Genomic DNA, 26,863 nt, shown 5'->3' on the forward strand with positions numbered 1-26,863 from the left:
TATGTACCCACTTGTATGTTTTCATAAATTCGTGAGGAAATTTGTATAAATGAAACAAAGTTTGTTTTAATAATTGCACGTTTCAAGTGGTTTTGCAAATTCGGTACTGCTCATTTACTTACCTAATGGACATTCCAGTTTGGTACAGCATGTGAAAAATAAATGGGCCTTTGCAAACAACCATATTTTCATAGACATCTGCTATGCTCATAAAAGTGTCACACTTTCGTAAAAAGCTTTATAAGTAAAAATGGTTAAGAAATTTTACGATACCCATATTGCAATTATGATCGTCATTTTGCAGATCTGTGTTCGGGGCATTACAGTATTATTGTCAAATACTGCTAACGCACCGTCCGCATATGCATCGTAGATGTACCTAGTTGAAAATTTAACACTACATCCCAATAAAGGTGATTATTACATATTTGCGTTTTTGTCTTGTGACATACTCTGCCAACGGATCCACTTTAATATTGATGAATGTCCTAGTCTAGTATGTATAGTCAACGGTACCGACATATCTTCGGAAGTATTTTTAAAAAAATCTATCGTAACTATCTGATACATACCTACGTAATATAATAATTACTATTAGGGAAATTCAGATATAATGTACCCAAAAATGATAACCAAATAAGTTAAAATGTAAATCCGCTCACGGTAACAAGTTGGTACTGAAAATTCTGTACGTAAGTATAGATTATAATTTTAATGTCTAATGCACTTTATAAAAGTTTCCTGGATTGAAAGCATATTATGCAAGTTACAAAGAATCGCTGTATTTAAACAAAACCGTAACGCTGTGGGTCGTAAATCTCAACAGATAAATCTTAGTTCAAATATTTATAGATAAACATTTAAGATTGTAACGTGTAGCAGATCTATTAAATGATAAAGTCAAAACTACGAACCGTTCTCGACAAGTAGTACAATAGCTGGACTCTTGAAAAAGTCGCAACACTTAAAATGACATTAGTAAATTTTACTGTGTTGTAACTCTTGTAATATTCTCAGCATGGCATTAAAATGTTTGATTTTGATCAGTCATTTGGACAAGTTGAAAACTCCCATCATAAGGCTCCGAAAACGAAAAAATAGACAATATCAAGACTCAAGAGGCCACTTCCGTTAAATTTATTTATTCCGGTTTAGATGTTGGCACGGAGGCTTTAATATAACTGTACGTGGCACAGCATCTAATAATCAAGCGTAAGTATTATATATTTAATCAAGTAGCACTCTTCTATAGTGTCTACAATGCAATATATACAAACATAGATTTTACAAATATAAAATGCATAACGAAGAAGGCATAACGAATTTACCAAACAACATTGCAATAAAAACTCCGCAAACTAGCGTGCTTAATCAATTCGCGAATTCGAAATACCTTACAAATGTGTTAAAACTGCTCAGTGCTGAAGACACTTAATGTTATAACGAATCGATTATTTCTGCATCAAACGTGTCTACTTTACAATGGGTAGATACCATAATTTTCAATGCCAAGATCCCGCTAGATTTGTCATGTATTCTCGTATTAATTATTATGGCAATTAGAAGACTAGGTTTTGTTTTATATTTGTTATGGAAAATAACGTCTTTTCGTAAACTCGAGAGCACAACGAAAGTGAGAACAAGTACAGCGAGCGATATAGCTCAGAATATCCAACGAATTGTGTACTTTTGTATGAAAACAAATTTTGGAATGATGGGCAGGCATAACGAAAGAGTATTTTTTAAGATATTGAGCCACTTCAAAATTAACATATAAATACCTAAATTTCTAAATTAAAAAATAATAAAAACTATGACAATTCAATATTCAATATGTTCAAGTAAGCTTGAGAGGAATGGTATATTTTTACTTAAGCCCACTTCCACAGTTAGAACATTAAAAAAATGTCTCTAAACGGACCTGACTGCAATGAACAGTTGATCTGCGACATGTACCGACGTCTGGTGGCTGTCATCTGCGCGCGGCCTATGATTGCAAGAATATACTTACGCCTTTTGTAATTGTCACACCTTAAGCTCAGTTTACTGATTTTATTAAAGGTAGGTAGGTAGGTAGTGATACAAAAAAACAGAATATGTAGCTTCCCACACACTAGTAGAAAATATAGGTATATAATATAAAATCCCCACAATTCATCTGAAATTAATATAAAATTACAATCCCCGAATAATTTAGATATCTTGCTGAATCTCAAATATAAATTTACCTTGCAAAATAATTTTATTTAGGATTTGTAATGAACTGAGAATTCCATGAAAATATTATACTATGTTGGTTAGAGATATTTGAAAAAATTTTATTTTTCATGAAAAAAAAGCTCGTAAATTTCATTCAACAAACATGCCTTTAGCCGGCTTACGGCAGAATAATACATTTATTAGAATACTTCTACACTTTTTGCTCTATGTACATTTATAGCTAACGAGGTATAGAGTTTTTTTCGTGGAATGGTAATTATGCCGATTTGATAACATTAATTATTAACGATTATGAAAATGGTCTGCATACCCAACGCTATCTTGCAATATTATGAAAATAAATTGTATGCACCCAGGGGTCAGTGCCGACCACAGCAAGTTAACGCTCAACAAAAACCCACAACTTGCCGATGTCATCGATGTCGCATGTATGCGGAAACTTGTACTGGCGTGGGCGCTAGTCCTATGTTACATACTGAATACCCTGGTCATGCCACTTCACAACCGGAACTATCACCCGATTACGCTGTACTGTACCTACATAAGTAGTTATCAATTAAGTTAGTTAGGTGATGAATACTCGATTGACATTTTGTTAGTAATAAACTAATAAATAATCCACCACAAGTGTCTTCACGCCCGATATGCAGTCGTACACGGCGGCATAAAGAACCATTTAGGTATGTACATTTCAAAGTGTGTAGGGATATCCGAGTTAACACGAAATAATAGTAACTAACACTACAGAATTTTGGAAAGTTAGTTGAAATGAATGTCGAATACTCATCTCAGTAAGAAATACTAATTGATAAATAAACCGTTGAAACCATTATATTAGAGGCGCTTCGAATTCTTTATACTGTGTAATCTAATACTGTCCCAATAAACAGACGGCTGTGTGGGGGAGCCTTAGGCCATCTCGTGTTTCGGTTGATGTGGCAGTCACCCGGAATAATCACTCGACCGAATAACGAGATAAAACATTGATTACATGTACCGATCTACTTTAAAAGAAAAAAGATATAGTGAAAATAAGAAGGTAGCTATAAGTTTGGCATCCCACAAATCTTCAAATCGGCTGAACGAAGCATCGAAGCTCTATTGTTTTAATACGGTGGCACTGATCATTTGACAATATGCACAAGATACATCGTCTATAAATGCAGTTATGGTAGGTACTAGTACTACATAATGGATATCCAACACCAATTCATATCGGTTGATCATTTCTTATATTTATAATAATTTACTGCAGTTTTTATGTATAAATCCAGTCGCAAATTAAAAATCGTCCCGACTAGGATATCGTCGTAAATCAAAACTAGGCGCACTATTGCAACTTTCTTCCGTGCGCATAGGCGAGGCCATGTCCGGACAGTAGCATCACCATCACGTAGCTAGCCAAAATGAATGACGAAGTGTGACATTTTAATATTGTACCTGCGCCCAATGTCAGGTGAAATTTGTTGCCGAATTATTTTTTTTCAACCTAATGAGGAACATTAAATGACATGCGTTTTGTGGAAAATCACATCGACATATTCGACGTATTACAGTCGAAATGAATCTAGATGTGCGACCCGAATGACATGAATCCGGTGGCGTGTAGAAAGGATCTGACAAGCGGTTCCAAAGTATTCATCCCGTTTTACCCAATAAATTTCGCCAAAAATTTACTGAAGATACCCAAATCTCTTAGAATGTTTGCAATCTATAGTAATAAACAACTCAGAAGACATTGTGATTTTGTGTTGGTGACAGTGGTTGTATTTCTGTACCGTCTTTTTGTTTTGGGTTTACGCCCTGCTGCCATTGTTTTTTACAAGAAACGAACTGTCAGAATTTGACTTTGCCAATTTTAGTCTTGTATGATTTATAGAGAATCGTCGAAGCTGGTATTTTATGATAAACAACCAAATCACTTGAGCATCTTAAGAAACAATATTTAGCCATAGGAGTTGTTACCTTTGAGACAGTTCGAGGGAAGAAAACATATAAGTAAACCATTTTACCTATAAACACAACTTCTCTGCTTACTATTCTAAAAAATCACTTTGAAAACAATACGCAAGAAGACAAATAATATAGAATAGCACGAAGGTTCAATAAATAAGGTCACGTTATCCGTGAACCACAAACCCGAAAGATAAATAAATGGGCCAGTATATTATTATGTAAAAAGTTCCGATAGATAACGATTCCCACGTGCATATTTTATCAATGTCACCCTTCGACCTATATTTTTTTTCTATCAAATTTTATTTCGGAAACACGGAATGATACTCAAATCGAGACGCAAAGATGGAAATAATGTCGCTATTTACTACCATAGACAGAAGATGGATACAATACGGATTGTTTGTGAGATATTTGTATTAGGGTTAGACACTGAAGTCCTGCCATGAATCAAATTTAATACTTGTAATATAATGCAATGTTAAGACTTTTGTTCTGAGGCAGATTCTGATTAAATTAATACATAAGTTTCAATTAAAGTGGTAATATGTACCTACAATGTATAATGATTCATGCGACAATCGGGAATAATATGACATCCATGTGTGATATTGTACAATAGACGTACACATATCACTGATCGATGAAAATGATCAAGTTCTGAGGATGTACGTGGGAACGCAATGCACAGGACCGAGAGAAATGTAATCAGCTTGGAGAGGCCTTCATCCAGCAGAGGATAGATTCAGGCTGATGATGGTAATGATATACATCTTATGTACATAGGTATACCTAATAAATAATGAATGACGTAAAAATGTGTAATATTTTCTATTCGTACTGTGAAGTGACTATGAATCAAATGTAGGTACGCTCTCGTAAAAATTTAAGGAAACGAAAGAATTTCCTTATCTATTACACAAACGGTGCTCACAAAAGTTAGTAACCTCGTTTGTTTACTATTCATTAATTATTCATTCATAATTCAAAGGAAAATTGTCAAATTTAATACGAATCAGTTGATAACGTGATTTTCCACTGTTGGCAATAAAATTTCAACATGTATTAAATTCAAAACGTTCACGACATGATAATATGAAGTACATGGAAGTAAGTAAATTTTTAAATTTTCATTTGAAAAAAATAATTTTCATTTTGTTCCGAAAGATTGATCGTAGACTGATGAGTTTTTTTAAACGAGAGCCCAATGCCGTAACCGTTTGTAACCTAGTGGTTACACTGAGAAACAACCCGCTAATATTTTTGTGCTGCCATTGTCATTTAGTTTTGAGTAGCCACATTTTTATAATGGTAAACTATACAGTCATATATGTATTAAAAATAAAGTTCACGATCTAAGAACCGTTACAACAGATTTTTTTTTAACTGATTGTACCTACCGAAGTTAGATATTTTGAGTGCTGTCACATGAGAGATTTCATGCAAAATTACACTATTTTTAAAACATCAAAATATTGTCTGGTGAGTCTTTCTAAGTAATGTTTATATTATGTAGTCATAATATAAAGTATATATAATTCATTAAAAGTCCTTCCAGTGTATAATATGATAAATTATATACAATTAATTGCTATTTTCTATGTGTTAAATTCATGTTTTTTTTGTTATAGCTGCCCAGTGCTTAATGCGTATAACCACCCTAAAAACTAAACTATACGTAAAAAAAATTAAAAAAATATATTTTTATTTATGATAAATACATGTAATTATAAAACCGTTTTTAATTTTGGGTTATTTGAACAATTTGAGGTCTCGGGCCGCAAAGGGATGAAAAGAATGCTCTCGACTTGATTCTAAATGGATTTTTTTCGATCGATCGAAAGATCGACAACAACAAAAAAATAGGAAACTGTTCAATAAACCCCAATATAGTACGTCCAATATTTCCGCAAAGGAAATAATATGGTCTCCATATCAGTGAAACAGCATTGAACAAAATAACAGCAAATAAGTATAGTAAGTAACCAAAGCAATGCGTCAACGGCAAGGCCGTCGTTAAATGTTTTAATCTTAATCACAAGGCATTCAACGCTGTTCAGACAGACAATATTCTTTTTACCACAGTTATCATTTCGACCAAACGAAAAACTTCCAAATAGGCCATGGAGTGCAATGAACCCTCCACATGATAATATTGTCTGTCAATCGCGACTGAGAATTTATGTACCAAGGTGTATATATTTATTTGTGGGTTGAGGGTGAGAGCTTTTTGGCTGCATTTGCAACGTGAGATATGAGCGCAATACATTATTTGACAGTCGGAGAATGCAGAAATATAATGACGCGGCGGCGAAAGAAATCCAAGGAAACGAAGTGGCCGGAGACTGGAGACGCGTCACGTCCGTAATGGCGTCTCGAGAGGTACAGTAGGAATGTCACGCGACAGGTTGCTTGCTGGTACCTCGTGTTGCGCTACTCTGGTCGGATGCACTTGCAACTCATTCATACTATCCCGCGTTCTTTCTTACATTGCATACAATATTTGCACATTATTATCAAATATTTTAAGAATTCGGACGCTGCTATCGAGAGCTGATAACCATTTAAAATTAAGTCCCTACGATACAGTCAGTGAACAGGTATGTACCCACCGACGAATTAAAAATATACTAGGTGTGATTGTAAGGCATAATTGATAGCATACGCATATATACGAATAGGTACAGTTTTACGCTATTGCGGGACGCACGTTGGTTGGTGTAAAGGACGAAAGTATTGGGAGATAATACAACACGTAAAGACATCATCGCTCAAAGAACAGATCATCATTGGCACAAATCTCACAATCCGGTGGTGGCCAAGAGATATCAAAAGATCTAAAAGGCGACCAAAATAAATACATAGTATGATGCCGGATTGATCAGATAATCGAGTTTAATGGAAATGGGTATGTGGCATCAAAATACTGAGAAGAGTGGAGACAGCACGTATTCAAATAAATTTATTTAGTGAACTACCTATATAAATTACAATTTCAAGGGGTACACAACATGACATGAAAAAACAGTATGGACATAAAGAGTAAATCTAAAAATTACTAACTATATAGAACTACATCGAATGAGCTATTATATTAAGTCGACCCTATTTTAAGAATTGATAAAAGAGCGTCCACCTAACTAAACTCCTCCTCACTCAGGCGGATCGAGAATGTCTACGATGATGATGATAAGCGTTCCATCAAGCATCAGAAAACTCCAGATAATAAATCGAAAAATTTGAATGTGCACATGATGAATTATTTCGGAATAGAAAATTTGCGTAAGTACTAGAAACAAAACTTGTTAAACTTGAATGCTGAAATCCTAAAAGTGTAGTGTAGTCTGCACAGAACAGACATCAAGAATAATTATTAGGAACTCATTTTGAATACTATTAATGAAGTTTTTACTACCAAATAACATTGATTACCTAATGGACAACACTATAAACAATTTCACATCACTCTGTTTATAACAAAAACCATATGTTTCGGCGGTGCATAGCCTCAAATCAAACCATCATGAAGTAAGATGATAATAATGATAAATAGCGAACTTCCAACAGATTATAATATTTTCGCATACCCGATTTGTTGCTTCCCCCCACCGCACAGTCATTCAGCCTAGCGGAGTGTCAAAACGCACAGGCCTTCCATGCGGACTTTTCTGGGGAAAAGAAAGTAAACATACATTAGTTTAAAAATCAGTTTTAATTGTTCAGTGATGTAGAGAAATGTGTATATTATAAATATTCCCGTAGTACCTATGTTAAAGGGAAAAAATACGATTATTTTTACCATTTGCCAGAATCTTTAAACAATTACAATATATTATGAAATAATAAAGCGTTGTGAAGACAAGGATAAGATTAATACAATGGATTGCAATTATATTACAGACAAGTGTATATAACAGTATTTGACCGGCATGTTGTAAATGCCCGTGTGCAAAACAAATTTTTTTCGCTGCCACCGCATGCAATATTATACAAACTTCCTTCAGCAAAAAAAAAATGCAACAACTTGATACAAACTAAACGCTAACTTTGGGTGTAGGTGTAGCGTGACTGTGTAAAAAAGCTCCAAGCCAGAAAGCAAAAGAGATTGACGTAAACAAATGAACGTTGATTGCCGACGTCTGCCAATGATATGGCTTTTAATAGCGCACTAATTTGACATTGGAACTAGTTCCGTTTCACAAGGGCAAACAATACACAAGCGCATTGTGTTATGCTGCATTCGAGATATAAATAGGAAGTGAGATTACTGAAATGAGCCCTATCGTTATCCTTCCCGCCCATTCCAATATTATTCCGCCAAACAACTGAATGTTCCCGCGAAAATTAACGTCAGTTGATCATGGTTTGTGTTTTGTCATTTCCATTTTGCGTCCAATGTACCGAATGAATTAATTTTTTTTTCGACCATGTCCGATCCTGATAGGATCATATGGGCCTCCACAGAGTGGAGGTTTGTATTGACAGATTTTTTTTTGTTTTTTACGAGAAATGGATGTCAGCCACTTGCTCAACATATTAGGTCCATACCCTGACACACACAAATTGAAAAACAATATGTGTACTTGCCAGACCCAGGATTCGAACCTGGGACCCACGGCTTTATAGTCCAACGCTTATGCCGCGCGGCCACCGTGGGTAAATAAGCATTTAGAATCTGTTTATGAGTGACACTTTGCCTAGAGATGTAACCCACTATCAACATGTACCTAGATAATTTGATATTTTATATATTGTGATCTATCTGAGAGTTAAACTAGCTTTCGTAGATATTTTTTAATCAATACAATACATCTTAACTCGACATAAAAACCTGTGTTTTTGTCAGGTTTGAAGATCATTTTCATGTCGCATTCGACCTTCAACCAACAGCTAATGATTGTAAAAAATCATCTAGGTACATCGGTACAACAAAATCAAATTGATATGACCATTGCAATCTAGTACTAGATACAGAATTGGCTAGCAATTATATAGGCGTGCATTTATACTAGAAAAAACACATTATTTTACATATATTTCTTACAATAATTAATGCAATACCACACATACATATCGAGAGGATCATTGAGACAGTTTTTGTGAAATAACCTCCCATGATAAAACATTTTTTTTTAATAAACCAAAAGTTTGACTTGGCTTATGACTTAACTTTTATTAGATATAGGCAGGGCTTTTTTTTTTAAAAAAAAAAGGTGCCGGAACTCACTTCATGTCAAGCTTTTTACTAAATAAAATTATATTCAAATGTCACTTAAATGAAATTTAAAGGAGCTATGCCACGAAGCGAACAAAAAAAGGTTGATTTTTACGATAATTTTTTATTTTAGTCAAAACAAAGCTACAGAAACAATAAAATACATACATTATATTTGAAATATATTGTACAAATAAGACTAAATAAGACTAACTTTAAAATATAATTGTAAATACATATGTAATGTATTTATTTATGAACTTGAATAAAAGTTTAGAGTGATTTCCAAAGTTTTTTCCAATTCTCGTCTGATACATCATCTCGATTCCTTTTCTTAGTGTTAGAGTCTAAGGCCGAATGTCTTCCTTTAAGTAACCACCTATCAACATATTTTAAAGGATCGAAAAGTGTCAAGGGTGGTCCCACGAGTTTGATGAACAAGAGTGCCGAAACTGTTTTAGTGTTTAACGAAGCTCTTGTTGGGGTAATAATAAGATTCATTTGCGAAAACCCCCGTTCACATTCACTTGAAGAAATGGGAATAGAATTCAGAGCATATACCAAACGCAAGAGTTTTTCAGAATATGTCTTTTCGAGAATGTATTCGCGAAATCCACGAATCATTTCTCGTTCATCTAGTTGTAGCCTGATCGAAATGTTTCTAATTTCCATCTCTCCAAATGTCAACCGATTATCAATGTCTTCAGGCCAATATTTTTGGTCAAGTACGCGAGCCCAAAGTGCAAACTCAACATCTTTATTATCTAGCAGCCTTTTTTCAATTGACGTTTTCAACGTGGAATAAAATATTTTCGGATCAATAGGAGGATCATTTAAGCCACTGTAAGTACACTTGTCATTTTTATCTCTTGTAGGGTCATTCATCGCTTCTTCAAAATGACGCACAAGGGATTCATAATTATTCCACACAGCCGAAACTGAACGAAAACTAGATGCCACCCATCGGGTACTTAAAACTCTTCCGATTTTCAGTACCTCAACGCCTAGTGATTCTGCACATAAATGCAACTCTCTATTATTTTTCGGCGACGCGTGGTATAAAACATAAAGTTTATCAATAAATGATTTGAATCTATTGATCCCTGAAATTTTTTTTACAACATCACTTACTGATAATTCTAATCTGTGATTAGTACAATGCCAAACTATAATTGAAGGAAATTTTTCTGTAAGCAATTTTTTCACTCCATTTTTAGAACCTAACATCACAGCAGCGCCGTCGCATGCAACCGAAACTAAATATTTTTTTAAATATTCTTCTGTCATCCCATATAAATCAAGAGATTGGAGTAATGATTCAAATATTCCTTTTGCCGTTACGTCTTTAAGTTCAATCAAATCCAAAAACAAATTAATTGGTGAATTCATTCCAACACTTTCGACACAGCATCGAACATACACAATGAGGGTGGTTTTTTGGCTTATGGTGGTAGACTCATCAATTATCAAAGAAATTATATTTTTCGATTGAACAATTTCTTTGAAAACATTTTTTCTCATTTCATCACATATATGATTTACAATGTTAACACATGCGTTAGTGGAATGGAGAATATGACCCATTTCGATCCCATTTAGTTCTTGGAGATTAATTTCACTTTCAAACATATTGAATGATTGATTTTCCTTAGCTACTTTATATGCAGTTCGAAAAATGTTTGCTGTTATTACTTTTTCGCGAGATAACGATTTTAAAAAAGTATTTTCAATCTGCTTTTTTTTGGCTTCAGAAATGATTTTTAACGCTGCTTTGTGTGCAATAGATCCTCTGTGATCGAAATTTTTTTTTCGAAGTGACCCCAATTGTAGCTTCCTCTCTTTCCCAGAATACGTGATTTCATTATTGGCCCATTCTTTGGATATTTTCATTCCCTTTGTCGTTTCAGTTCCAAGAGTTCCAACGTTTCTGCAAATTGTGCAGCCAAGTTTCATTTTGTGTACGTTCAACCATTCGTTTTTTGAGCAAAAATCGTTTTTTTGATCTAATGACCAGCAGTCTGGCCAATCGTTTTGAGTTCGACCTTGATCCCCGAGATCAGCTAGAGATGATATTTCCATATCTTCTGTCATCGTTTCTGTTTTGAGCTTTTTATTTGCGGAATCGGCGCCGCTGCCGGTGGTTGAGAAGTAACAGGAAATTTTTTTCATATTTAAACTTGGGGTTGCACAAAATAATATATAAAATAGTTGCACAACACGTAATCGTAACACAAACTGACTAAACAAATGTAAATAACAATATACGCAGATGCTGCCATGCGATAAACGTCAAACTGTCAAAATCATAATACGCAGCATACGTATGAAGCTAGTTACATACGCATGTTTGCTATTTAAACTATACGGTTACTTCACTAACACTAACACGCCAACATTCAAAATGGCTTCCACCTGTACCTTATTTTATCATTTTAACGAATTATTATTGTAATTACTTAAGCGCAAATATTTTTTCGTTTAATTGATTTTGAAATAAAACCGTGAAAAAAGGTGCCGGAACGCCGTTCCACCGCGTTAAATGGAAAAAAAAGCCCTGGATATAGGTATCATGCTCGATCCTAAGATTATATGGATCTCCCTCCATAGAGTGTAGGATTGTACTTACTAACAGATTTTTTTACGAGAAGTGGATGTTAACCACTTGCTCAACCTATTATATTAGGTCTAAACACACATTAAAACAACATGTGAATGTGCCACACCTGGGATACGAACCCGGGACTATCAACAGTATAAGCCGACGCGCTAACCGTTTATTATTTATTGGCAAAAGTGGCATCATTCATTAGATACGATTGTTTTTGCTGAAGTGTTTCAAAAATCAATAGTAATTACAGGCACCAAATTCATAATTAATTGCGGTCTCTATGTGGAAACAGATAATATATTTTTGTGATTGCAGTTTAATTACAGGCACCAAATTCATAATTAATTGCGGTCTCTATGTGGAAACAGATAATATATTTTTGTGATTGCAGTTGTGTACATTTATTACGTAGGTAAATAAATAGTAAATAAAGAAGGTACGACAAAATTATTCAGGATACGAAAGCAAGCAACATTAAAGTAATGAGTTTTTCTTGTAAGTACACTTGCCAGGTTATACAATTACACAAATTATATTTGCTTGCTCCATAGTATGAACAGGGACATATCATTGTTTTCATCAAACAGACGTTACCTGGTTTACCTGTGGCTTATAATTAATATACCTACAACTACAGTATATTTTATAGGGACTGAAATCAATGACAAAGCAAAATACAATGTCTGCTATCGTGTTATTACACCTACCACACATTTTTATATATAGGTACAAAAGTAATAAAGAAACATTTCATTTTAATTCATAAATCATATCTTAGTATGTACTTTTTCATAGTAGATACCTGTCGTATGCTTTTTGGTAGAATAGTGCAAAATTAAAATGACATGTTGAAGCATATACTAATTATACCTATAGAACAGACTTACATAATTATAGATGTTAATAAAATTCCTTTCTCATAGGTACACGAAGAAAGTCAGATTCCGAGCTAAATCCGATTCTTATACAAGGGCGCAAACGCCACGTGGGCGATAAATAACAATATAGGCCCCGACACGTCTCAAATGTTGGTTAAATGTCACCACGTCATGGCAACACCGCGGATTGGATTATCGAGGTTAGTTAAACAAGTACCGAAACCCGGGATCGATATAATCGTACCAGCATTTTAATACAATAAGAATGCGAGAAGAGGACATTGAAAAATAATGGGTAATAGAGGGTGCGTGTCGTCAGGACGAGGTTCGTGGTGTGCGGCTGGAATATTCGGCATCGCATGTCACCGGGGGGCTATTTTCGGTCACTGGAAGTTGTACGGGTCACACAAATACCAAATACCAAACACCAATATGAATATACCTATTCAAGTGAACTGTGACACTGTGAAGGCGGAAAGCGCGAAATTCAAGGTGAATAAAGTAGTACGTGGTGCAGTGATTCCAAACCGCGAGCTATTTCAGGGGTTCCGCGAGAAAAGTACAATTTGAAACTAATTTGGTAGTACTAGAAAACGGTTTAACATAATCTATTTTAAAACAATGAAGTAATTGAAAAAAATGGTTAATTACTCATTATTCATTATTGAAGAATCTAGCGGGTTTTACTTCGAATGGGAAATCTTATGGCAGCAGGTAATGAAGGAATATGAAAATGAGGAGAATAATAAAGGGGTTATTTAGTAATCAGTAATGAGTCGGTGCTTACTACGAGCTATTCATTTTGTTTCTATCAGAATGTTTCAAATGCCCGCGCTAATATTACGATAGTTACAGCAGAGTATTGAATAATAATTATTGTCAAGTGTGTGTTATAGTATTGTACAAATAATCGACTGCAGCCCTATTACACTGTAGTGTAATAGTTGAGACTATAGTAAAAAGCCTGGTATAAGTGCTTAAGAGCGAGCCTAGGTATGATATACTGCATACTGCTTTACACGTATATTTTGTAATTAATCTTTCACGGCCTTAATATTTGTTAGTCAGGCAGGGGTTAAGATTTTACGAAATGTTAAAAAAGCTCCGCTAAACAAAAAAGGTTGAGTCAACGTGTTTACAATTATACTTTTGAAAATAATTTATTTTCCCAGTCGGGATAGAACTTTTGTAATTAATTAATCACGTTGTATTTTATAAAAATAGTGAAACATGGAATAGACAAGACAACAACTTTACTCGCAATGCTGTACAGATGACAGTTTATATAATGTAGGTCTATCTACTTAAAAAGTCAAACTTACAGATTTCCTGTCGATTTCATGAATACGGAATGAAATATGAATTACCTCCTACCCGTACTGCTAAAAACCAAAGACGCTGTTACGTTTGTTCAAAATACCTACACTGAATCTAAAAAGACGATCGATTTCATGAGTGAATTATCTGATCAACTGATTCGCAACCCATAAATCAAGACCCTCAGGGGGTCACCAGATGTTTTCTAGGGGGGGGACGCCAACCACATATTTCAATCGAAAATAAATAAAAGAACGGCCAATAATGTACCCACAAACTAACAGGTAGTTACAGGTGGAAAAGATATTCAGCAGGCTATACCAACTGTAATATTTGACAGATTTGACAGTAAACAATGGATAACTACAAAAAAAATATTAAGAAACATGTGATGATTGATAATCCAATTAAAAACAGAGCTTAACGTGAAAGAAGAAGACGTCATGATTGATCCACGTGAATTTTTTAATTTTACGATTATTTTTAAACCTATTAAATGCACTGTTATGCTAATGGCAAGTACACATATTGTTTTTCAATTTGTGTATGAGTCAGGGTATGGACCTAATAGGTTGAGCAAGTGGCTGACATCCATTTCTCGTAAAAACAAAATCTGTTAATACAAACCTCTACTCTGTGGAGGCCCATATGATCCTATTAGGATCGGACATGGTCGGAGAGAATTACCAGCAAATTTAGCAGGTGGCAGTACATCACTGTTAACATGCTCATACGTCTCCTCCATCTTCTTCTCTCTCATACGTTACGTGTATGTCCAGTCTTACTACCTTTGTTCTGGTATTGCTGACCCAATTATTTGTCTGTGAGCTGCTGCATCAGACTGACGGGGTCTTTGAAGTTCCTGGCTTTGCCGAGCACGCCATCGCAGAATACGTTCATTTGTCAAGCGGCGACGCTTAGCTGACGGTTCTTCCTCATCCGTGTTTATATTATTCCATTATTTTATTGCTTGTGTATGTTGCCTAAGGTTACAGTAGGTTACACCACCCTATTCCTATTATAATTATTAATTACCCTTAAATCTCTTGGATAACACACTAATGTCACGGTCCTCTAATCACTCGATATGCTATTACCGACTGTAAGCATAGGTATGTCAAACTATTAGAGCGTATCATTTGTTTCTTTCACGACCCGATTAAAATAAGCGATTCTTCAGATAATCCACGACAATCATAAATGGGGATCGCGACTAAAAAAACTCACTATGAAAAACCCTAATCTAATGTTATTTATCATCCCATCAAAACTAGGTAGATTTCAATCAGACATACAAATCTACGATAAAATCAATACTACTAATACATAATTAATCAACGGATTATACCTAATATGTAATTAAGCTCATACTTTTTAGAGTTTGGAAAATTAATTGAATAAAAACACCATGATTGTATAGGTATAACGTGTAACTAATCCGATACTTCCACAAGACGATAATAGATAGCCTTTTTCGAACATTGAAAATATCCATTCTACCCGAGGGTGATTTATAACAATTTTGTCATTTTTCTATCTGAAACACTAGAGAAGATGAGTTATATTTTTCAATTTATTTTGACTCCGGCGTACAAATAAACAAAACAAACAAACGAAAAAAATGGAAACGTCCCGGTAGGTAGATAAATAAATGTACATCTGTCTAAAAATAAATCTTGCAGCACGCCGACATCAGCTGCAACTAGCACATATCTCCCGTTTTGCATTCAAACCGTCTTGATTTATGAATCTGAATTGCCATTTCCCTCAAAAGAGTTTTCTCTGTAGGAAGGCGTTTTCCAAAAACCAGGCTTGCTTCGCTAAAGAGCCTCACGAAATTTTAGAAGCAGGAAAGCTTTAAATTTCGAATCACAGGAAGAATTTCATTTCCTTATGCATAAAACATATTATGGCTGGAAAATACGAGGAAAATGAAGGCATCTAAATGCGCATGACAACGCTCGTTAAGAGAACGAACCATGTTATGAAAATTCATGCGAAATATTAACAAAAAGTTGATAAACAACGAAATCTTCTCATTTTACTCCGAACCTTATTCTAATAAACTTGTTAATATTCTAATATTGATATAGAAATACGCAAGTGTTATACCATTTCGCAACGAATATCAGGGGCTTTAAAATATGTACCTGGAGTGTCACAGAAGCAAATTCTAATGCCGGGTCCACACCGAAAACAAGTCACGCGACAACTCGTTAAATTTTACGATAAGCATGATAATTATCGTAAAATTTCTTAAGCAATTATGATAATTATCGTAAAATTTAACGAGTTGTCGCGCGACTTGTTGCCGGTGTGGCCGCACTTTAAGACCTAGTGAACCGGAATGTGTACGATTCCTAATTTTTAGTAATCTATTACATTGACCTTGATGTGAAGAAAATCAACACATACAATCAAAATTCTATCATTATAGTAAACGGATACTCATGAGTCATGACCGTGACCGTTTTAATAATGTACATATATGTTAATGCACCGGCTATAATTATCTCAGAATGGCATAAGTATTGTGTAAGGCGGCGGTCGAAAAATAATACTGGAGATTGTATAAAAACGGTGTTTCCATGCGACACGAAAGTCACGAAGAAAATATTCAGCCTTCACTGTAAATATTGCGGTAGGTAATCTTGCAAAACGTCAAGCGGAAAATATAATAATAGAAAATATACACGTGAAAGTGTTATAGAATGGCATACACATGTCAACGCAGCAACAGTAAGCTCTAAGAATAAATTTGGCAGACAAGTAGTGTGTGTGTGTATTCGTGATTTTCATATTATACATACTTTACGCGATTATTGCATCAAAATGAGGTAAGCGTCAGAATGGTTCAACATCAATGTAAACACTAGTGAGTAGGTACAAGTTATGTATCGCTTTGCATAGAATTCTCAAGCATCGTCGGAGCTCGAATCGCTATAAAAATGAACGTGACATCTCTATCAAATAGCTTTTACCTGTTACAACAATGGTTTAATGTAGATTGCTTTCATTCAAAATGATGGATACTTAAGCACGCCGCTACAGAGGTGCACGACGTAGAAAAGGAGAGCGAAAATGGGGCATAACATAACGATATTGCTGTATGTGGTTAGGTCGAACATATTCTGGGCCCGAGAAGTAATGTAGCTAAAGTGAAAAACTGTTCAGACAACGGGATAAAAAAAAACGTTGGTTTCTTCCCATGTTAATTATCTAGATATTTAATATAATGCTGCATATTGGTAAACAATCGGTTATGTTATGTTAACAAAATACGCATTTCAAAATAATACACTGTGCATGTAGTATTGTTATTAATTACTTTGAAGAATATTCGAAAATAAGTTAAGAGAAAATATTAGGAATGTTAGATTCATGTAAAAAGATCGATTCGATTCAATTTTTTAATTTCAATAATTTGTTATTGATATTTTTTCTTTGTTCGCGTAACCAAAATTGTCCCTTAATCTGGGTCGCGACTCAAAAAAGGTTAAGAAACCCCGGTGTAGTTAATACTGACGTGAATTCAAAACTAGCCTTGAACCGTGACCAAAGACAATTATGGCGTGAGACCACACCCCGCACGAAATATTATTTAGGTAGTAGGTAGGTTACTACAGCATATTCATAGAAATCGTTCAAAAGAAACGAGCCATTAAGGGGGGACATGCTCGTCGAAGGTCAAAATTGAGTTTTTATTGTTTTTTCAAACCATGATCCTGGACACTCCTTAAACGTTGTAGATAATCTATTTATATAATTTTGAAGCCTTATTATCCTTAAAAGTTATTTTAAACATTTGATGACTGCATAAAGTATTTTTGTTACATAAAATAGTATTCTTTTAAACCTCTCGCTCTAATGTTTAAGAATATAGTCATATTTCGGTACATAACTGTGCAGTGGTGTTAAGATTTTTTACCTTTATTAATTTTTAAACGCATTTATAAAACCATTAGCATAATTTATTACGAGATAATTTTTGTAAAATATTCACGATAAAAAATTATATTGATAATCTCTGTGATCCCGAATTTGACAAGAATTAGGCATTTTATTATTAAAAAAATCGGCAACATTAACAAATTTGAAGATGATTCTAAAGATATTTATTATAAGCTATGTCTTTGGCCATTCAAGTGTGATAAACATCTTCTGAATAATGATTGCTTTATAATAATTATTGACCTAAGAATAAGGTAGTGTTTTTTTGAAATACGCCATTTCTTTTGTCCTTCCCCAGTGGTTAAGCTACAACATACGGCCGTAGCCATAAATTGACAAACTATAATTAAAGTAGGGAGTAAAATTATGTTAACGCGCGTGTTTGAACATGTACCTAACCGATTTTTTTTTTATTTTTTTTAAACGGTACATGTTCAAACACGCGCGTCAATATCATTTTACTCCCTACTTTAATTATAGTTTGTCAATTTATGGCTACGGCCGTATGTTGTAGCTTAACCACTGGGGAATGACAAAAGAAATGGCGTATTTCAAAAAAACACTACCTTATTCTTAGGTCAATAATTATTATAAAGCAATCATTATTCATAAGATGTTTATCACACTTAAATGGTCAAAGACATAGCTTATAATAAATATCTTTAGAATCATCTTCAAATGTGTTAATCTTGCCGATTTTTTGAATAATAAAATGCCTAATTCTTGTCAAATTTGGGATCACAGAGATTATCAATATAATTTTTTATCGTGAATATTTTACAAAAATTATCTCGTAATAAATTATGCTAATGGTTTTATAAATGCGTTTAAAAATTAATAAATGTAAAAAATCTTAACACCACTGCACAGTTATGTACCGAAATATGACTATATTCTAAAACATTAGAGCGAGAGGTTTAAAAGAATACTATTTTATGTAACAAAAATACTTTATGCAGTCATCAAATGTTTAAAATAACTATAAAGGATAATAAGGCTTCAAAATTATATAAATAGATTATCTACAACGTTTAAGGAGTGTCCAGGATCATGGAATGTCATATGCATAGATATAGTAAAGAAACCAATTTAGGTGATTATATACAAAAATGCTACTAAATAAAATAATTTAAGCCAAGAAGGGTCCTAAGAATCGATAATTTTGAACACATTTCACTACCCGCTATTTTTATTTTTTCAAACGGGACGGACCGTTCTACGACCATGCCGATGGCATGGTACAATTATTGCATTTTCAATCAATCCCTGATTCGTTCATGGTTTTATTGAAGAACTCAGAACAATTTTAGGTGGGTTATAAGAAAAAAAATTAAAACCTCAATAAAAAAAAATTGACCACTAATATCGCCTGGCAACATCGACTTTATATATCTTTGTGACCCCCAAAACCTATTCCAATTGTCAGAATGCGTTCCGCATATTATGTATACGAAAAGTCTATGGGATCCTGCATTATTAGACTAAACCTTCTTTCTGTCTCCGCAAACTTTTTACGCCAATCACAATGTATTAAATTTCAAAATATATTCATTGAACTATGTATATTAATTTATATTTGATAAATAGAGTGGTGTTTTCTTTCATTCTACGCTCGGCACCGTTTCGTACACGATTGTTTACAAGCTGGCATCCATAATTACCGGAGAAAACCGGTTGTTTACGAAAATTATCTCATCTTTCAGGCAATTCATAAACAAATAAGAAACGTGTAAATACAAAATTGAAATTACACTGTCCTATTTCCATAGAAAATCTTTTTTTTAATATATCTAGGGACTATTTCGTTACAACAAGAAAGTTTTTCTGTTTTAAACAATGACAAATTACGTCGGAAAACTTTGAAAGTTGCGCGATTGTTAGTGAATTTGGTTGCCAAAATTTCGTAATGACATAAATATGAGAGTGGTTATATAAGCAAAATCAATAAGTACTCAAAACTTCAAACCATTATGGTTCCAGTTGAAGCGGCTTATAATTTGAAAATTACCAGTTTATCGCCTCGTAGAATCTAAATATGTATTTTTTCATGCTATATATAATAAAAATGTGCCTGATAAGATTATATTATATGTAATTATTTTGTTTTATATAATTGCTAATAAAATACATTTGAAAAAATAAAAATATATTACTTAACATCACCAAGAAGACAGTGTAAGGATGGCAAACTAATATGATTTATACACAATATACTTCAGATGAATACTCTCTGAAAGAAAATTGTTGGAAAACTAACTCCTGAGCGCAGATGTAAGAAGGTGTAAGTGTGGAGAAATATGGGATAAACTCAAGTGTTAAAGAGTTGTGTTTCATTTTTTAGGTATGTAACACGTATACGAAGACACTCAGTGGTCTTTGTATTTCTTGCATTTTATGGCCTGACCGTCGTTAAGTCAAAAACAAAACTGTCTTCAAAGCCGTGGTCGTTGGCAAGAGGGTTTTCTAGTAATCTGATCTTTGACTGAGTTATAGCAACGAAGTGTGAGGGAGATTTTTGAAAGGTAGGCATTATGTATAAGGCGATAGATAGTAGATATTTAACAATAATTTATTGGTAGGGTAAAACACAAAATAAGTCAGCGGAATCAGCAAAGTTTATGACAATAAACAGAAGTACGCTATATGCTCACGGACATGGACACATATTTTTATTAGCGACTCTTATTGCAACGTAGATAGAGTTCATTATTCAACCACATTTTATATGTATATATCAGTTTGCGAAATAATGAAATTTGCAGACACAGGGTCGATGAGCAGGCTCGTTTAAGACGGCCCTTTTATATTTATATGCGGTATCCGTTAGTCAGTCAATAACCGATGATAATAATAATATAGTAAGCATGGTTAATGGGCAATCATTTTAGTCAGCTTTTGGTCAAGCGGCCGCTAGCCTAGAAGGTGCAGTTGTTGTGATGCGCCTAAACTAACGGGGCGTGAGATGAATGAACACCGTGAAAAACCCTTTTCCGCTCTACTTGCAATTACCTCCGGCCGCTGACTCTTTGCGGTTAATTATTGTGAAATGCTGAAAAATTGTTTCTATATACCGTACACTGGGCACTGGCGTATACTTTGATACTACGCACGTTTCCCGGGGCTATTTTTTAAACTATGGCATATAAACTGGCAACACAATATATCACTGATACCACGATACATTTTAATATGTACTTATGTGCACAGTTTTCTTTTATTCATGAGATGAGTAACGCAAAATCTTTAAGTATGTATTAAATACATAAATCGTACATAGATATTTTTTAAATATACAATAAACCCGATGCAGCTAAGTAGAAATAAGAGAATTGGGGGTGGCAAATTCGGAAAAGCCGACATAATTAATCTGCATATCACTTAACTCCAAAATCAATTTTTAAAAAAGTGATAAATATGATGTCATATTCAGGCAGTTAAGGGCATGACCGCGGTATCAGCAAGCTATCAAATTTAATGTCGTTAAATAGTACTGCAAGATATTTTTAACACGTCTTACTTCATTCTAATCAATCTAATCATTCTAATCCGATGTATTTGGGATCAAGCAAAACGCAGTGCCGTGTGTTAACAATTATTAATTGTAGATAACCGTAGTATTTATGGAATTTCTCTGAGTGATATCCTTGTTATTTTGGAGCAATAAAAATAATGGAGATGTGTTACCGGGTTAACTATATAGAATGCTGGCCTCCATTATCACCTCGCTAATAACGATATGGAAACATAAAACAGAAGACGAAGACAAATACACATATTTTGAATTATTAGATACTATAATATTCCAGACCAGACAATTTTCAATGTGCGATAGGGCTTACTTTGAAATCTGTCAACATCTGAAATTCAACGTGCTATTTCCGAACACAGAAATCGATATAATATAATACATAAAACATCGCTGAGGCCGGTCCTCAGATATGGATCAAGGTCTGCTCATCACCAACGAGTCTGGAAACGGTCTTATGATTTTGAGTGATATTAGGAGTAAGTAGCGCCTACGCCACGCCACAGTCATGAAGCCTACGAAAAATTTGTGGAAGCAAACATAACACAAACTATCAAAACTTCTCGATTAGAATAAGCTGGTCATGAACATAGAGTTGACTGGCCAGAAAAGAGAAGCCGTCGAGGCGGAAGTGTTGGGAGATACAAATTGCGTCGGTTGGATGACGAGGTCCAGAATAAGCGAGAGATCGGAATACCGGATTGAGGTTATAACGGAATGGGGAAGACTACTTGATCAGGTCAGGGCCCATCCCAGGCTGTTCCGCTACGTGTGGTGTGGATCCATGTGATTTAAAAAATATCGTAGAATTAACTAAAAAAAACTTCGTAAATTCAATTAATAAATCAATGTAGGTAAAAAACTGATGTACCTATATATATTATTTTATTATTACATTGTACCAATGACAGTCAGTTTCTATACTTATACGAATAAATTGGCGAATCACGTCATCTCTCAAAATAATCATAATTAATCAAATACTATGCATGATATAATAGTCATAAAAACGATTCAATGTCCCAATGTATTAACGCCAAAAGATAAGATAACCAGATGATATACACGATTAGAGAACATTAGTTAAATTGAAAATGCAACTTTGATGTTTATTTCCAGGTAAGATACGAGGGTGGGTCAATAATTCCTTAGAAAAAAGCATTAAAACAGTTTTTATTTTTGTATTTTTTTTTATTTCTCAACATAATCTCCTTCGAGCTCAATACACTTGGTAAGACGTTTCTCAATTTTTTTAAAACCGTCAGAAAAATAAGTTTTCGGAAGGTCCTCAAAATAAGCATTTGTCCGATCGATGACTTCTTCATTTGAAAAAAAAACGTTGTCCACTTAGCCATTTTTTTAAGTTTGGGAAAAGGAAAAAGTCACTGGGGGCTAAATCTGGCGAATACGGTGGGTGGTCGACCAATTCGAACTTCAATTCTTCAATTTTAGCCATTGATCGTAAACATGTGTGAACACGGGCATTGTCCTGATGAAAGAGGATTTTTTTCCTGTTTAAATGAGGCCGTTTTTCTTCAATTTTGTTTTTTAGCTGGTCCAATAAAGATGCATAATAATCCCCTGTTATTGTTTTTCCTTTTTCCAAATAGTCAACGAAAATAATTTCACGTGCATCCCAAAATACAGTAGCCATAAGCTTACCAGCTGATTTTACGGTTTTCGCCTTCTTTGGACATGGTTTGCCTTCGCAATCCACTGCTTTGACTGTTCTTTCGTCTCGGGAGTATAGTGGTGTATCCATGTTTCATCCACAGTCACAAAGCGACGAAAAAATTCATCTGGATTGCGTTGCATGAGCGACAACAGGGCTTTAGAGGCCACCACCCTATTGCGTTTATTGTCGACTGTGAGCAAACGCGGCACCCATCTTGCAGAAATATTTTTCATGCCCAATTTGTCATGTAAAATAGAAATCACGCTACCTTTTGAGATCCCTGTAACCTCAATTATCTCACTCAACTTTAATCTTCGGTCACTTAACACCATATCGTGGATTTTATTGATCATTTCTGGTGTAGTCACCTCTACAGGACGTCCTGAGCGTGGTTTATCCTTTGTTGATGTACGACCACGTTTAAATTCATTTAACCAGTTATAAATAGTTGCAAGTGAAGGAGCAGATATGCCGTGAACTAAATCCAACTCATTTTTTATTTCCTTTGCTGTTAACCCTTTTATATTAAAATGTTTAATAACAGATCTAAACTCAATTTTCTCCATTTTCCATTTTTCCATTTTCCACAAGCAATTTTTTTTTTAAATGTACGAGAAACACACAACAACCCGACCAATCTGATTGAAACTTCGCAGCATACTGAATCGGTAGTGCCGCTGCATGAAAACAAACCGCTTACAGTACTAGTCGCGCCACCTGTCGGCTTTTCTAAGGACTTATTGACCCACCCTCGTACCTTCACAGAAAATTATGTTATAAGTAGGAAGATATATATCTAAGTACTACACGTCGAAATCCCGACAAACGTACAGACGCATGCGGTTGTTTCTTTGATTACGTAATTGTACATCGATATTAAATACATTTATTGCAGCCATTAGCAACCTTTGTGTCGCGATACACAGGTGTGTTGCCGGCAGTTGCTAGCAATGATGAGAAACATGTCAAATTCTTGAAAACGTTCACTCAAAGAACCCAAGTCGCGCAGTCGATAAATAAAGCTGATAGGTACTTAGTGTGATATTTTAAATAATAAAATAATACTGGGGATATGGCAATGCTTTGCTGTGCGGGGTGGGGTGGCATCCACTGCATGAAATTGACAAAATAATCGGTAGTCTCCACTATAACGTAATTGTTAACGTGTACGTTAATCTGTGACTACTAATCTTTTAGAAAAAGGTTGAGAGCCCCCGATCTATAGGGTAACACCCGAGATAAGGTAAATTGATGGAGGGGGAGGGGGGGTGTATTTGGAACGTACACTGATATTTCGAGATTTTCATCGGAACCCATTCTATTTTTCATGCAGATGTGCAAAAAATTGAGCATTGCTGCAATGGGTATGTACCTACTAGTAAAAAAATGAAGAAGTTGGAATATCTTAATATCAAGGCCTGAACAAAAACGATGCAAGAGTGCGAGTGAGAAAGTATTCGGCACCCTTACAATATCTGCGACACGCGCTAGAGTAAGATAAAAGGTCTACGAGCTACAAGCCAGTTTCCAAAAGTATCGCCATCAAATCGGGGCGAAACGCTTCACATAGCGTCGATAACTTGCGAGCTCGTGTTGCTAAAATTGATATTTTTTGTGTTAAACATAAAGTCAGTGGTAAATATTTTTGGTTAATTAAGTAGAAAAGATGGTTCTGTATGTTGTCTTAAAATGTGGTAGCCGTACTGATAAGCAAGAAGATGGTATTACGTTTCATAAGTAAGTTTATACATGTTCGTGATAATTTATTTGTATTTTATTATATATTTTAATATCAGTGACCTAGTGTTTCTTTAAAATAACTTAAATTATGGATATCTTAATCTAATGGTTGCATTTTGACCGCTTAAAAATACTATATAACGTAAAAAAATAGAAAATTATATTTTAATTCTGAGCGTCTAGAGCGAGCACTTTGGGCGAGCACTAGCGAAATGGGCTATGGTCTCGAACATTTGTAGACGAATGCGTTCGCTCGCTCACAAACCAAACGCAAGGCACGCGGCTCCATTTAGCAATGCAACGGGTGGCGTCTAGATGTATCTATAGTCTAAGCTTAATATTGATTTTTTATTGAAAGGCAAGTTTACACATTTGCTATTGCTAGTACAGTTAGTATACAAGGATATATATAACATGAAACTAATCTCTAGCCAATAATGACTACACGAGGAGACTACAATTGAATAACTGAATGAGACAAAAAATATTGGCAGAGTGAAGTTGAATTCCTATCTGAGTGACTACACAATTACACGAGTAGACGAGCAAGGTAAGTAATAAATCTAGCTCTATTATTATGGGTGTGACAAGCAATTCGCTTTGAAGACAATCGGAAAATGAGCCGATTTGTCAAGAGAAGATAACAATACAAAATACAGGTTAGCGCTGAATCAGAATAGATACTATAAATAAACACTTTTGTAGGTAACTGTGTTCTAATGCTAAAAGAAAATAAACACATGAAAATGCAATAACTAGGTATAAGGGTAAAATTTATTATACTATAATTACTTAATGAAAGTAGTGTATGTATTAAATTTAAATGTAATAAACCAGTTAGAATTGAAACAACTACCGAAACTCACTTTTAATTAAATATATATTTATTATCAATGTCAATATTTCCATGCTTGATTCATTAATAGATTTTATTATATCAATAGACAACAGTAATAAATATCAAACACCTACGAGGTGACTTTTAAACCTAATTCTGGTTTATATTGGTAGCCATAAAAGTGCATAAATATGTAAATGTTCGTAATTTAAAGTCGATATAGAAGTTCAAGGTGTTTTAAATAAATTAATAATTAAGACAAACGATGAAGTATTGTTTATCAAAAATACCTACTATTCTAACTACAAATCAGATACAGATAGGTACTAACCAACAAACCACCCCCATGACTCCGTATGAATATGGTGAGGAATCTGGGTAGGGGTTGAAATTTTTGTGGTGAGAAAAGGGGGATTTTCTTCAAGATGAAAACCTGTTTATGATAAACTAATTTATTGACACTTAAGAAATTACAAAGTCGATTTACAATACAAATAAAATAATAAATAAGATGAATCCAGTGAGGTGCCGTTATAAGACGGCGATGCTAGTATTTACATATTGTTAATTTTTGGCATTGGCTTATAAGACACAACCTTATATATGAAAGTTCAATAATTAAGTGGATACGTAGAGTTGCCACTTCATAATTTTGCACTCCGTCTCTAGGATGAAAATGGTGTAATATGTTATACTATTTTTTTTTAATATAAGGTACTTAAGTATAATTTATTTATTTTCTTATTACTACATAATACATTAATACAAGTGAATATCATTATTTGATCTAATTTCATGCGAGGTAGGTAATTAGGCAGAGGCGTATCAGTGTAGTAAAAAATGCAAAGCGTATACTCTACTTTAGCACAATGGGTAAATGCGAATTTTCAAAATGCGCCCTTATTCAAATGTAGGTCGAGTTTAATTTTCAAAGACAAC

General features: G+C 34.3%; 1 protein-coding gene across 1 annotated transcript in view; it reads right to left on the reverse strand.

The window, feature by feature from the left end:
- Arf6 (ADP-ribosylation factor 6) overlaps positions 1–26,863 on the reverse strand; it is a 112,785-nt gene that overhangs the window by 61,674 nt on the left and 24,248 nt on the right. The window contains exon 2 of the mRNA XM_085947558.1: positions 7,764–7,844. The gene's annotated coding sequence lies outside the window, so the exon portion shown is untranslated. The remainder of the gene's footprint in view (positions 1–7,763; positions 7,845–26,863) is intronic.

This window comes from Rhyacophila brunnea, unplaced genomic scaffold (assembly GCF_057557595.1).
Source record: "Rhyacophila brunnea isolate RB1 unplaced genomic scaffold, BYU_Rbru_1.0 scaffold_2, whole genome shotgun sequence".
NCBI classification, from domain to species: domain Eukaryota; kingdom Metazoa; phylum Arthropoda; class Insecta; order Trichoptera; family Rhyacophilidae; genus Rhyacophila; species Rhyacophila brunnea.